This window comes from Thermobia domestica, chromosome 5 (genome assembly GCF_964235325.1).
Source record: "Thermobia domestica chromosome 5, izTheDome1.hap1.1, whole genome shotgun sequence".
NCBI classification, from domain to species: Eukaryota; Metazoa; Arthropoda; class Insecta; order Zygentoma; family Lepismatidae; genus Thermobia; species Thermobia domestica.
The window spans coordinates 266,494,579-266,509,814 of NC_137458.1; the positions used below are offsets into that span (position 1 = coordinate 266,494,579).

The following is a 15,236-nucleotide window of genomic DNA, read 5'->3' on the forward strand; positions in this document are numbered from 1 at the left end:
CTGATTTTGTCAACTTAAGGTCTCTCGCAGAGATCAAGACAGTTCCTGAGTTCACAAAACTTCGTTTTCATCAACATTCGTCGTCACTGCAATGCTTGTCTAGCTAGCTGCCTAGTGAAAGTTTTGCATAATGAGTCATTGCAACCAGCGCGCCGCGCCCCCACCCGGGAATAAAAAAAATTGGGCCTGTTTAAAACCTAGTTGACACTTATAAAACTATTTTGTACGCACTACTTATATTAAGAGTTATAAGCAATTATATCATTCTACCTTTAAAGTATAAAAGTAGCAGTTAAAAAAAAAAAAAAAAACTTTCGCTCTTTCCGTCTGAACCCCTCTGATTAAAATGATAAATAAGCCTGTGTACTAAAGTAATCATTCATTATTAAATATGATTTACATTTTTTACAAACCATGTAAAAGAATTTTTCCCACGCTCTCCTCCTCAACTCAGTGTAAGAACAATATTTTCCTGGGTAATATATTCTATAACGAACCATATACATAAATGAAGAACCGTCACTGAATATATATATATAACTCTATGGCAGTGTGCGAATTAGATAATCTATATTGGGAGGGATAAAATTAGGCCAAAGGACATAGTCTGAAGGTTCAAATTTCAAAATGAGACAATAAATGCCTTACCCCCGATATATATATATATATATATATATATATATATATATATATATATATATATATATATATATATATATATATATGTGTGTGTGTGTGTGTGTGTGTGTGTGTGTGTGTGTGTGTGTGTTAATTTAATAAATCTACCAACAATAACTATGCACATATATATTGTCTGACATACACACAGCCCACTAAACCTTTCTGAACGTGTTTTAATGTTGTACTCACTCTTGTCCCCGTAGCTCTCTAGGGTTTATTTAGTTAATAATTCGGCTCGAGCGATAGCCATGATCACAAGCATATGTTAATTTTTCCACTCATATTGAAAGCTTCCACTTTGCATTAATACATACAGGTTGCGAAAAGAAACCTACTTCAGTCTTGTGAAAACCACTAAAATTATCAGTTAAACCGGACATTTAAAAAAAAAAAAAAGAAAAAAGAAAAGAAAATCTAGATATTAGCCTATCAAATAAGAAATGGATTGTTGCTGGTCCCGATTTCTCACATCAAGGTCAAATCGAAGGCCAAATATTTAAAATCTCAATTCAAATTTTGAGCCTGTGCTTCTACTTCCCGCTAAAGCTGTGCTCATCACGACTTTTTTTTCTCCAAATATCGATTCCGTGATGGGCACAGAAAGTCAACACTTAAATATTACTTTACTGTTAGGTTGAAGATGAGTTGATTCACTGTGGGCTACGTTATTCAAATAAAGTAAAACATTACAGTGAAGTTTTTCAGACAACATTAATTGCGTGGACAGCAAACTGTACAGCGAAAAGATGGAAAAATGAAGAGTTAACTTTGAAAAAACCCGCTCCAGTTGAAATGCTTATACAAACACGGACAATGACACGGACAACCAGTCGTATTAACAAATGCTGAAACAAATCTTGAATTATTCGCTTGTTCACCTAAAAATCACCTTCATTAACATGTCTGCTCACTAGGAGCGTATCCCTCAGCGTGTACGTTAACATATACTTACGAGAGAGTACCTATATCTCAGATTTTGAGTACAGTTTCAAAAGTTCATTTCCGTAAACTGTAAAAGCAGTGATTACTATGCTAATTATCACAAATTAAATGCAACTTTTGAGTTGCATACACACAACCTACTAGGGAATGAAGACCATGTGCTAACAAAGAGTACACTGGAAAATGAAATAACATGATATAACAAAAATTAAAATAAGATGATAATCGATACAAATATAGAGGATGAATATGACATATCCAAACTTCGCCAAGTATAGTAGAAGAAGCTATTTGTTTACTTCTTCTTGGCCAACCGCTAAGAACATTTATAAATCTATATGTGGCTTTGTTATACGCAATTAGTACATTCAAATTCACAAACGATGACGAACTGAAGGGTACGAAGGTACAGTTGCAAGTAACAACCGTAGTCATAATAATATAGTTATACTAAACAACGTTGAAAATAGTGGGTAATTAGGTGGTAAGTAGAAATGACCAAAACTGAACAGTTTACATCGATCATTTCGAAATACAGCTAGAAGATTAAATTTACAAGAAATAACAAAAATCAGTGACATTTGGAGTTATACTAAGCATAGTTTGAGGGGGAAAGCGAGCATCCCCGGTGGGGATACTTCAGCTGACTTCTTTGAGGGGGGAACAAAATGTGATTGAGGGGGGAAACCCCCTCATCCCCCCCGGTAATTCGCACCCTGCTCTATGGCCTATGGAACCCGGAGGTTCAATGCCGCGTTCACAAAAGCTCTCCACTGACTTTTATCTTTAGCCAACTGCATCCAGTTTCTACTTTGTATTCCAATCTCTGCGAGATCCATCTTAATATTGTCCTCCCATCTGCGCCTAGGTCTTCCAAATGGTCGTTTTCCGATTGGTCTTCCAGCCAAGACTTTGAAAGCGTTTCTACTTTCTTCCATTCTAGCTACATGATCTGCCCACCTAAGCCTCCTAGACTTGACGATCTCTAACAATGTTGGGTAAACCGTATAAATTATGTAGTTCCCTCGTTATGCAGTTTCCGCCATTCCCGATTCTCGTTCCTCTTGGGTCCGAATATTCGTCTCAGGATCTTGTTCTCAAATACTTTCAGTCTATGTTCTTCCCTCAGAGTAAGCGACCATGTTTCACAACCATACAGAACAACAGGCATGATTATCGTTTTTTATATTTTAAGCTTCAAATTCCTCGACAGAATTCGAGACGAAAGAGATTTTGAACCGAATAGTAACACGAATTCCCTGGTTTTAGTCAACATTTAATTTCTTCGTGAATATATATATAGTGTTTCAAGTGGGAAAAAAAGCAGAGGCGGTATGTTTTATTATGATTTTGACTCAATATACCTGTTATTTAAATACTGTCTTGATAACTGAAAAACCAGAGACGGTATGTCCTCATTACTGAAAGACCAGAAGCGGTATGGCATACCACAGCATACCGTCTCACTTCGACCACTGTATATATATATATATATATATATATATATATATATATATATATATATGGATAAATGTGCATCTGAAAAAGTGGGGAGAAGGTAGGTACCGGCATGTTACCCCTGTATATATATATAACTCAGCAGCTGAAATGATTGGGGCAGGAGGCGGGTATGAGTGAATCAATGATCCGTTGATCCAGGGTGCAATAAAATTAGTTATGCAACTGACCAGTACGTCCGCGTCTCATATAGCTCGCTGCTGAACGGGATGTTAAACTGAACTCCATCTTATTTACTATCCCCAAGTACACAACACATAATATACGATATTCAATATTAAGACCCAAGATCAAATGTTTTTAACGCATATTTTGCTTCCTTGTTTGCAACTTTGCGAAGAGTTATATGGAAGTATCCTCTCTCTAAATAAGCTTGAATCATTCAGAACGGCGAACTTTTACATGACGGCAAATCAGTTTTACAGATACTCACCTCTGTGCAAAATGTAATTATTGTATTTTAGAGATCAGTATTTGAAGTATGTAGTTCAATTGTACGTTTGCATAAATCGTTTCCTTCTGAAATTTTACTCCGAGAAGAACTAACAGATAATTCATATTATCGAGATTCCACGTGTGAGAAATATATGGTTTGCTCAGCAGAATTTTTGTTGGAGCATCGAAACGTAGGAGGGATACTATTTAGACTAGTATATTATCTGTGCTGTGTTTTATGAAAAAAAAATGTAGACATATACGCTGTATATTGTCACAGTCACGTTGTTTGAAATTAGTTATAGAGATTCAAGTGAACTTGAAATTCAGTATTTTTTATTTTCGTTTAACATACGCAACCAGTTTTGACAATCGGGGAATTCCCGCTTTAGGACCCAAAGAAGCGTAGAACAGCACGTTAAGCAAGGTGAGGTAACAAGTGTGGGTGTATTGATATATTGATTGTAAGACGAATATTTTGTGTGATTTCTTTGGATTACTTCTGATTTAATATGTTAAAAGTGATTACATCACTGACAAAAATATTTACAGGAATACATTTATATTTATACAAAATAATATGCGAAGGTAAGTGTCCATAAATTTTCTTACAACGTGGGTTATGTACGTAACATCAGGTAGAGACGGTTGAGTAAATGCTCATATAAATATTAATGTTGACTTGTGGAAATCTCTGACAAAACTAATGTAACATAACTGAGTAAAAGTACTAAAGGGCGTTTTAGGCAATTTATAATGTAAAACATGCTCACATCTGCGGAAACAGCCGGTCTAATACGTGTTTTCTTCTGGTAGGCCTATAACCGTTTTACATTAGAATGTGTCTTTAGGGACTAGTTGTATTGATGGGCTAATTAGCACATAAATGAAGCAGGTGGGTTTACGCAAAGATGCACGCATTGGAAGCAGGCACATCAACGACGGTGGGTATATGAGTAATGGGAATTCACTCGAGCAGATGGTTCTACCAAATAGAAAATTTATACGTAAAATACAATGTGAAACATCGGTAAATGATTAGCAGAGGGGGTCCAGAAGTACGAAAAAAAAAAAAAAGAAATGGAGGATGCAAGTATTTTACGGAGCAAGCTTGTTTACCAGCGGAGGCTGAGGTAGAGGGGGAAAATTTTCAACATTTTTCTGCCTAACTTGCGACACTCCCTTACCCTCCTCCTATATGTTAGCGTTGCCAGGGGTAGAAAATTGTCACGTGAATGTCATTCTGAAGAGAGAGTGAGTTGGTTATTTGTTGAGTGCTGTTGTGGTTGCTCTTTTGTTGCTTATTATTCATTTGAGAATGGCTTCACAGCGTAAGAGGACAAACTATACACAGCGAAGCTAAAGAAGTAATGCTAGTCCGCTCCGCCACGCGAGTTGTTATAGAAGGTGAGTAATATGCAAAACGTACCCAAATACGGTAACTGCTTATGCAAATTTGTAAATGACAAGTTTTTAAAAAATATCTTGGCATTTATTCCGAACTTGGACGTCCGCTTTCGCCACGTTTTTTCGCTGTTATCTCGTTTGCACACTTTGTGCAATTTGTTATTAGGTTAATTAATCCGTGCTCTTCACAAGCTTTTAAAAGATTTTGCTCGTTATCAACGTATTGCTTCACATATGTTAAAACTGTTAGTTCATTGCCCTTGTACATTTGCCATGTTCATAACATAAATGCTCCTTCTTTCCCACAATGCAACTGTTCGGTTACCTTGCGCCAAGTAGTTCCCTCCGCTCGCCGTGTAGTCCCATGTTTATAGCCGCTTATATCCAACAAACCCGTAAATTTAAAAATTTTGCTGGAAACGGACGCCCAACTTTGGAACTTAACCCAAAATCTTTTGTTAGGGGTTGCATAATTTTCATAAACTCTTTAATTAAGTGAGTATTAGGTGATTTTTTTGACAACGCACCAGGGTTGGCTGGTTTAACCAAGGTGGTTTAAACCAGCTGTTTTTTTCAAAAAAACCAACTGGTTTAAACCAAAAAAACAAAAAAATGTTCGTAAAAGTGTAAGTGTTTGTAAAATCTTGATGAATACACGTTTGTGGGTTATCACGTTTCACTCCCGTATATTATTCGTATTATATTCAGACCTAAATTCCCATTCATTACTCAAAAAGGTATACTACAAAAACAACTTTTTTTAATAAGTTTATAAATGTTAATTTTGTGATTTTTTGTAGTTGTTATTATTATTATGTAATTGCAATCGAAGAAAAATTCTAAATATTGTTTCGTTTCAATGTTTACTATTGATAAAATACATTGAAAATGCCGTACTTTTTGTGTGTGTGTGGGGGGGGTCATACAGATCCCCCGAGAGGCATTTAGTGAAATAAGTATCTTTGTTATCTATTTATGTATAAATGAGTCTGAGCCAAAGTGGACTCAATTAATTCGTATCTTTATTCACTTTTCTTACTGATATGCAAATTAAGTCGTATTTTTTTAACTTGAACTAAAGAAGTCGTTGTTAACTAACTTGGACTAAATTAGTTCTTCTATACTCTGTAGTACTTTGAAATTGTCCATATGTAATTATGTATAATGGTTTCATTTCTGCAACTGTGTATCCTTTTGTTCTTCTGAAATGACTCTTGACAATTATATTAACAAGTAGGCCTACGTAAAGATCAGTACAACGTATTTTTATCAGGATTCCTTCGTGAGTGAGTCGGCAGACGTATCGCATTTGTGGGCAATTAGTCCTGGTTCCGAGTTCAAATGGAGAACAATTTCTCTCGGATGTAACTCGAGAAGCGGTTTTTATTCCGCTTTACGCTTATGTGACCCTTCCAGCATAACCCGGTTGTTGCATAATAACATCAAGGCGAAACAAACTTATTTCTGTCCATATATAATATGAATATATGGAGCAAATTATTTAAACCATAAAAACCTGGTTTAAACCAAAAAACCGTTCTTTTTTGTTTTTTTTTTTTAAAATAAAAACCATGGTTTTTGCCAACCCTACAACGCACTGACAACTCTGCCGAGGACCGTCCAGTGACTGTTTCTTGGTGACGGGGGTGGGGCAGTTGTAAATCAAATCTGAATTCCTCAGCCTCGCATTAAAGCCAGTTCCCTATAATACTTAGACTTACTATAACCTAACCTAAATTATACTAACCTGAACTACCTAGTATTAATAGAACGAAGCGAAATACTATTATTTGTTTCGAAGATTATGCTGGACTCTCATACTACTAAACTAACCGAACTAACTTAATATGAACTACGGAAATTGTAACATTTTTTAAGAAGAAAACAACTGCACCCTTCTGCTAAACATTGTCCAAAACATTATTCGTGAAGGAATGAGTGTTTTAATATAAGTAATTACTATCAGTGTACAGCATATTGAAATGAATTTTGCGTGTTAGTGAAAGTGTTATTTGTATAAGTGTGTTCTTCCACCACCCTTGTATATATGTATACCCCCGTCGGTGACGCACCTGCTTCGCTCTTGCTCAGATTCGGTTAGGTAGCATTCGTGCTTTTTAGTGGACACCTAGCACAAGTTGGTTCGTGTTTTATGCACTATGGATTTTATGCCATATATCCACATTGTGTTGACTGATCCCTCCTTAAGGTAATCTGCAAACAGTAATCTTGGTGCATGCTCTGCCAAAGGAAACACGAAGCTCTAATCTACCTGAAAATGTAAGGAATGTGTCAAAATTTGGTAGAACTGTCTGCTCTAGTAATACCATAATGATGATGTCACTAAAAGGCCCTACATATTTCGCTGACATTTTAAGAACGCATTAGGGATGTCTACCATTTCATGTGGTTCTTTTTTCAAATACTATCATTGTTGTCAGTTTCTAATTCATGCCCGCATTATTTCATATTACCTGCTTAAAGAAACGTTATTCTTTTTGCGTGCAACATTAATACATACATAAGAAGTACGGTTCACATTTATTAATAATTGGCAAAGTTTTTATTTTAATTATTTCATTCAGTAAATCGATTCCCAATGAACTGGTTCCTCGGAACAGTTTCTTAAACTATCACCAGAAATCAGCAAATTGGTTAGAAGTCATGGTAGATCGGACTTTAATATTTTAAACATAACCTCCTGACACTCCGCGTAGAGCCGGCTGTACAAAAAATGACGACATTTGCCCGTTCGTTCCTGCGGATATCTCGAGCTTTGCTGAATTGAAACCTTTTGAAAGGTAATTTCTACACTTCAAGTTGTGCTTCCGTCAGACAAAGAATAGCAGAAGCGCGTTATGGTGTGCAATTGGACAGCAGTTAAGATTGCTTCTTGTTGCGATTTCCTCTGGGAGTCAGGAGGATAACATGTTTCAAATACGTTAACATTTAGATCCATGCCCATCAGGGTTGGCTAGTTTAAACCAGCTGTTTTTTTTTTCTTCTTCTTCAAGAAAACCAACTGGTTTAAACAAAAATAAATAAATAAAAAGTAAAAGTAAATAAGTAACTGCTTTAAATCTTATGAACTTCATGGTGACGTTTCCACATATCAAACCATCTGCATTAGTTCTATCTACTTTACACCTTGTGATCAAGGCGTACCATTTTCAATTCTCGGTCGAACCACATCCTTTCTTTCAAGTGTAAACAAAGGAACGGTTCGGGTGTCACTGAGCGAAAACCTTGATAACCTCTGTATTACAAAAGGATATTAAGCCTAAACATACGAAACGACACCAAATTGTATATTTCTGCTTGTCTAAATGTCTGTTGTTTTATAAAGAAACCAAGGTTGATAGAAATTGGTAAAATTTACCGACTGCCTGCGTAGTTTTCAGCATTAGGTTGAATTGTACTTTCAGTTTTAATTTTATTGAATGATATAACTGCATACTAAATCAGTAATTTCATCCCTCAGTTTGAATACACTGATTATGATACGTTTACCTTAAAATTTTACATACCAAGCAATAACGGGATTTTCCCAATGGCTAAGGCGGAGTTTCCCGATTTATATATAATGGTTTCACTTGTGCAACTGTTTATCTTTTTGTCCTTCTGAAATGACTCTTGATTATTATATTACAAGTATGTATTACAAGTACAAATTCAAAGTATTTTTATCAGGAGTGCTTCGTTATTGAGTCGGCAGACTCATCTTATTTCAGGCCAACTAATCCCGGTGTCGAATTCAAATGGAGGACAATTTCTCTCGGATGTAAGCCGAGAAGCGGTTTGGATTCCGCTTTAAGCTTATGTGACTCCTTCGAGCATAATCCCGTTGTTGCTTAATAACACCAAGGCGAAACAAACTTATTTCTGTTCATATGTAACATAAACACATAGAGCAAATCATTTAAACTATATATATATATATATATATATATATATATATAAGTTTAAGCCCAAAAAACTAGGGTTTTGGGTTTTTTCGAGAAAACATGGTTTTTGCCAACCCTGATATCCATTTTCCATCGTAACAGTTCTAAATTTCTCAAAACTTTCACATTATCCAATTGCTAAAGGCACATGGTAGGCAGTAAGAAAACAGGAGCAAATTATCAAGATTAGAAAGCTAAAGTAGGAAAAAAAAAACACACACACACACACACACACAAAAGACAATGAATGAAAAGCAGAAATAACTTCATATATATCTGAGGTGTCCAAGGCTCCCTAATCCGTCGAACAGTTCATATATATATTTAATACTAAAATGTTTTTATACATCTGGGCATTCCCGGCATCTATGGCCTGAAGTCCGTCATGGATGAGGGATGACATTCATAGGCGAGCCACTATCCTGGGAAGGGGGAGGAAGCAGGAGCAAATTAAGGGCGGAGCAAATGGAGCCCAGGCTCCAGGGCCCCTCCCTCTGTTTAATAGTAAAATATAGTAATCAACTTATTATATTATAGGCTTTAGATCCATGCTATTTTTTCCGCTCGCGGTATCACTAGAGTTAAGTCTTCGTCCACCAGAGTCTTCACGATACTCATTTTATGAGGGAGTGAGCTATTTTGGGCCTCTATTACAAACCAAATTATTAGCTTGTGGTGACAATTCCTTTGAAATATCTGTCATTACTTAGAGCAAATCTAGGTTTTCCAAATCTCCTTAACAATAAAACGTTCCTTTTCAAATCAATTTGGGCTCTCTGAGCTACAGCATAGTTCTCGGTGTTTTGATGAATCTATGAGACTGTGGAAGGCAGCAAAGAAAATTTATGCGCTGGAATTATTCGTAACATAGGGCCCCCGTGAAATAGTTGGCTCCAGGGCCCCAAAAGCCTTAATCCGCACCTGGGAGGAAGGAAGCGACTTGGGGTCTGTTTATGTACAAACCCGGCCTTTTCCTGGTGTGAATGAGGAAAACCAAAGAAAATCCTCACTAAGGGTGGCTTGTATGAAAAAACTCTTACACCTTTTCGACCGAGTGTCCTCACTGGGAATCGAACCCGGTATCACTCGCACCAAATTAATACTAAAATTAATATAAAGTACAAATAGCTCATCAAAGTTTACACAAGAAGGGGAAGAAACTCATCAGTAAAAAAATAATTAGAAAGGAATGGAATACCTGGGTTGATCTAGCTCAGTACCATGGACATGAATGTTTTTGTACTTGCTTACACCACAAACGAACATATATTAGAGTAATTTCCCCACATAGTTTCCATTCCTAATGAATAAAAGTATCGTGAACACTTTCAATTTCAGCATATATAGCAGGGTGGATTGATTTAAATCAGTCTAGATCCGAGACTGATTAAATTTAAATCGAGATTTAAATCACTTGATTTTTTAAATAAAAATCGTTGATTTAAATCAAATTCCAAATTAAACTAATTTAAAGTAAAAATAAGTAAAATCCAGCCTCTGTTGTGTTATTTCAGTTATGGAAGATAATCATAATACAATACGATGCTAATGTATGTACAGCACAGTATGAAAACGAGTGTTTCATGTAGAGGATGATTACAGAAAATCCCATTTTGAACGGGTAACGGAGGAATTCTGCTTTCTTAGCTTCGTAACATAAGGTTTTTAAATCGTTAACTATTCCATCGAGAAAATCACCATGGACATTTAAGACGAAAATTCTTTTGTGTCGCGTCTATTTGTTTGTTCCCAAATAATAGGGTCGTATTTATAAAGGGGTCCGATTCCCTCTCCGAAACGTAAATCTACTTTAGATTTTATAACCTTAGGCGAAATTTGCGTATTTTATATGTATTTCGTGCCGCAAGCTAGTTCCAATTTTTTTGTCAATGAGTCAATGAGTAACTTTTGTCAAAAAAAAAAAAAAAAAAATATATATATATCATGTTGATAAACGTTGCCGTACTTTTTCTAGTGCTTAAGAAACATTGTTTGGGATTAGAGACACAAAATAGCCGACTTTTTTGAATTGATGTTTTTTTCACAAAAAACCGGTTTTTTTAGGGGAAAAACGGAAATTTTGGCTTTTTTTCATTTTCATGATTTTTCTATCTAAATAGCTTTCTTATAGTATACTATATAGTTAAACAAGATTTCATCACCTAAATGCCATATTTCCCTCTAGAATGCACCATCATGATGGATGGAGTACATGTTTTATGAATTAAACATTAAGTACGTAGTATTTGAGAGCACTTTTAGAGGTTATATAACTATTTTAACTTTTGAGTTAACTACATTTTTTTCTTCTTTAGATCATTTCATTTTTAGTTATTCATGTTTCATTTCTTAGAGCTTAGTACTCTAGTTTCTAGCACATAGTTAAAACTTATGTTTTTCAATATATCCGTCACAGCATGCTTCCACATTTCTGTTATACTGTAGCTGTGTAATGATGTACCAATAATCTTCCAGATGCAACCTTGAATACCATTTTATACAAATAATCAGTACGGATTTAGAAAAGTTGTTTTCGGAGGGTTTTTTCTTATTAATGGTTAGTTTTTTCTTTAAAAAATGCCTGATTTTCATTTGAGGGGAGCTTGAAGTTTATGAGTAAAGACATAACTAAAATTTCGTTTGTTTTAGAAATTCCGTAATTTCGGAGAACAGGCTTCAGGCCGAAATACACCTCCACCTTCTCCCCTTTCGCAAATCCGTCATTGCTGGTAATTAGTAATAACAACAATTTAAAACATAAGAAATGAAATCAGCCAGGAATCACAGTACACGCACTATCTCTACATTCACATATGGAGTTAAGAACTTTTGTCGGAATGGTCGAATGCGGGACTGAATCCCGGAAAAGCTAACCACTCACTCGTGTTTGTTGTGCTTCACTTAAATGTATTTCGTAATTTTTCTTTTCTTAAGGGAAAGTTCCGTAATGACATGTTGAATTCTTGTTAAAAATTCAGAAACCTTCAGGACTGGGTAAACCGTGATGGTGGTTATATATTCTAAAGCCTTGGAAACCAAACGCTCAGATGAACAGTATTACGCATATGATCCATGAACAGAAAATTCAGTACTTTCCTGACTGTAAACAAGCTTAAGGAACAGTTAGTGCATTACGAAATTTGGGACTTTACCGATTTTGCAGGTCCGAAGCACCTGATAGGTGGTAAGGGATTATTACGTATGTAATAAATGAATAGAAAATACATTTTCAACATTTCTGTTCCATTTCAAAGAAGTTTTTGTAGGGGTAGCAAAGGCGGAAGCAAGAGATGCATTAACAAATTAGGTGATTTTTGAGCTTCCCATACAAAGATTGCATTTTTTTTCAGTCTTTTAAAGTGATACGTTAAATTGTAATAAAACAATGATTATTTTTCATTGTTACTCTAGTACGAATGTTTATGAAAGTCTCGGAAGTCAGACATAATAAACTTATAGCCTATAACAAATTGACGAGGGAATTATATTTATTTATTTATTTAACAATCACCAGATGAAGCTCAGAGGCTACTCCAGTCAGGATGGTCGGCAGCGGGAATCGAACCCATGACCTCCCGAATGCGAAGCCGACGTTGTACCAATTGAGCCACTTGATATACGTAATGAAGAAAGAAAAGCACATGTTATTTTTGAAAAGGCTACGGCGTCAAAACTTAAATTTGTTTTGTGCGTTTGTTCAATAAATATATTATTATCTTTCCGATGTGTTATTTGTTTGAACTCAGATACATAGTACAATAAATTCTGTGTGTCATGTAACAGTTTTTTCTTGTTTTTGTATTTTTAATCCACAATAAAAAATATTGCTTATAATGCATAAGAAAGTTAAAACTTAACTGCAACTTATTATATACATGGATTAATTTTTGGGATTCATAATAAAAATTAAAATTGTTTGAAGTATGTTTTCGAAATTAATGTTTATTTTCGAGGTTTTGTATTATCTGCATCCACCACTACTTAAATGAGTTTTTGTATTGTAGAAAAGCGAAACAAAACCTGCTTTATCAATTTAAAGCAGAATTTGAAAAAAAAAATCGCAAGCAAAAAAGGGAAGCAGAAAAAACCGAGGTTCCTCCCTCTCCCCCAAAAAAAAGACTGTTTTCCCGAACCCTTTCATCTCTATTTGGGATTGAAATAAGTTAATGACTGGCAATCAATTCAAAATTCAAGCCCAATACTTTCACTTAAATGGCATAATTAATATTTAATATTAATTCCTAATGTTTTATCTTCAGTTCGTGACTTGTATTACGCGAGAAGAAAGATTTGATTTAAATAAAAAAAAAATCGATTTAAATCAAAAAAATCAACAAAAATGATTTTTTTAAAAAAAATCATGATTTTTTTCCACCCTGATATATAGTGCATTTTGGCACAGTGATCTCGAACTGTGCTTAACTTTTAAACTTTTTCACATACACCGCAACTTGTGTTGAGCTGTAATAAAGCGACACTAATATGTATGTCATTGTCATACGCTTATGTTTATTTATATCAGGGTTTGAAAAAACCCGGGTTTTTTTGAAAAAGCCCAACCCACCTGGGCCCATGTGGGTTTTTTCGGGTATTTTCGGGTTTAATTGGGTTTTTTCGGGTTTAATTGGGTTTTTTCGAAATATTTCAATGGTTTTGGGGTAAAAGTGTTAAAATGTGGTTTATATTTCAAGATTATCATTGTCACAACTTGTCACAATTGTCACAACAATTTTCTATTCACTGGAGTTTTGAAAAAAAGGCCGCCATTTTGAAATTTTACGTTTGATCGCTGCCAAAGTATATACAGCTAATTTAGTGTGTCTCGTGCTTCTACTCTGAACATATCAACTTAAAAGACTGAAAATTGCACTTTGTAGCGTGGATATCCGCTATTTTGAAAAAAGAATGGCCGCCATTTTGAAATTTTACGTTGGTATGCCGCCAAGATCTATACAGGAAATTTAGTGTATATCGTGCTTGTACCCTGAAAATTTAAACTTAAAAGACCGAAAATGATACCCTGTAGTATGTGTGGTAGACAGACGAAAGACCAAATGTGGATCGAATCATCCCAGGAGCCTCAGTGACGTTCGCCAAATATGAACACAAAATGTATTAATTTAAAACAAAGATATATAATTCGTGTTTTATAAAATAAATGTTTCAAAATGTCTCATACGACATAAATATTTTCCAGTGTAAAATAAATAGTTTTATTGTAGAAGTCATGGGCGGCGATTATGGGGGGAGAAGTTGCTTCCCACTTTTTGAAATTACCCAATAATGTATATAGTTTCATTTGGAAATATAAAGTTTTGTATGTATTATTGGTTCATAGAATAAAAGTGGTGCCATAAAATATTTGTTGTTCCATGAGTACGTATTGGTTGTCTTCCCGTGGAATTAAGAAAGCTACAGGAATTGCATTTGAATTGCCACTAAAAATGGCCCAAAAATTAACCTATTGGAGCGACACAATTCGAGCGTACTTTCATTTCTTCTTGCAAGGGCTCGGTATTTTAGTCAGCCGCTCTGAAACTAATTGAGATAACATTTCGCAGAAAAGAAGTCCTTCACAAGTTATTCTTTAATTGCACAAAAATCGACAGTTCCTAAAATGTATTTTCTTCTTTCTAATAATAAGGAATATTTTGATTTGATTTTTTTCAGTTTAACATCCAGTTCAGCAGCGAAGTTATATGAGACGTGGACTTAATGGGAGTCGGAACCACGTGAGCTCCCCTCCCCCGGGAATCGAGCCCGGGTCTCCCACGTCAAAGGCGTGTACGCTAACCGCTTAGCCACGAAGGAGCTCAGTAAGGAATATTAATTTTGCAGTGTAATATACAAGTTTAGGGGTGTACATATACAGTTTTGTATATACAGATAAAAGTTAGTAAATTCAGCATAATTCTAGGTTTTAGGATTATTTTGTAAAACTGAAATGTGGAATGACTAAGTATTGCTGAGTTTTGATATATTCCAAGAAAGTGAAAACTACGAGGGTCACTACGAAAGTTTTGAGATGTGAAATAACTTACATACTTAAAATCAATTTAACACTTACATTTTCTCAAAGTATTCACCATTACACTGTACACACTTTTGCATCCTCGAAAACCACTTTTGGAAGCAGTGTTGCCAGTCTTTTTCTTCAAGTGTTGAAAGTTCATTCTCGTAAGCCACTACAGCTTCTTCAGGGCTGCAAACTCTCTTCCCACGCATGCGATCTTTGATCCTGGGGAACAGAAAAAATTAAACGGGGCCAGGTCAGGGCTATACTGCGGATGAGTCTTAAGTTTGACCTCC

The 15,236-nt window shown here is 35.3% G+C and overlaps 1 protein-coding gene across 4 annotated transcripts in view; it reads left to right on the top strand.

The window, feature by feature from the left end:
- The first annotated feature begins 3,642 nt into the window (after positions 1-3,642).
- The window catches only part of LOC145686583 (uncharacterized), a 73,195-nt gene continuing 61,601 nt past the window's right edge, over positions 3,643-15,236 (top strand). Inside the window, exon 1 of one of the 4 annotated variants that reach the window (XM_081760030.1) lies at positions 3,643-4,003. The gene's annotated coding sequence lies outside the window, so the exon portion shown is untranslated. The other 3 variants (XM_081760029.1, XM_081760027.1, XM_081760028.1) reach the window with 3 other exon arrangements.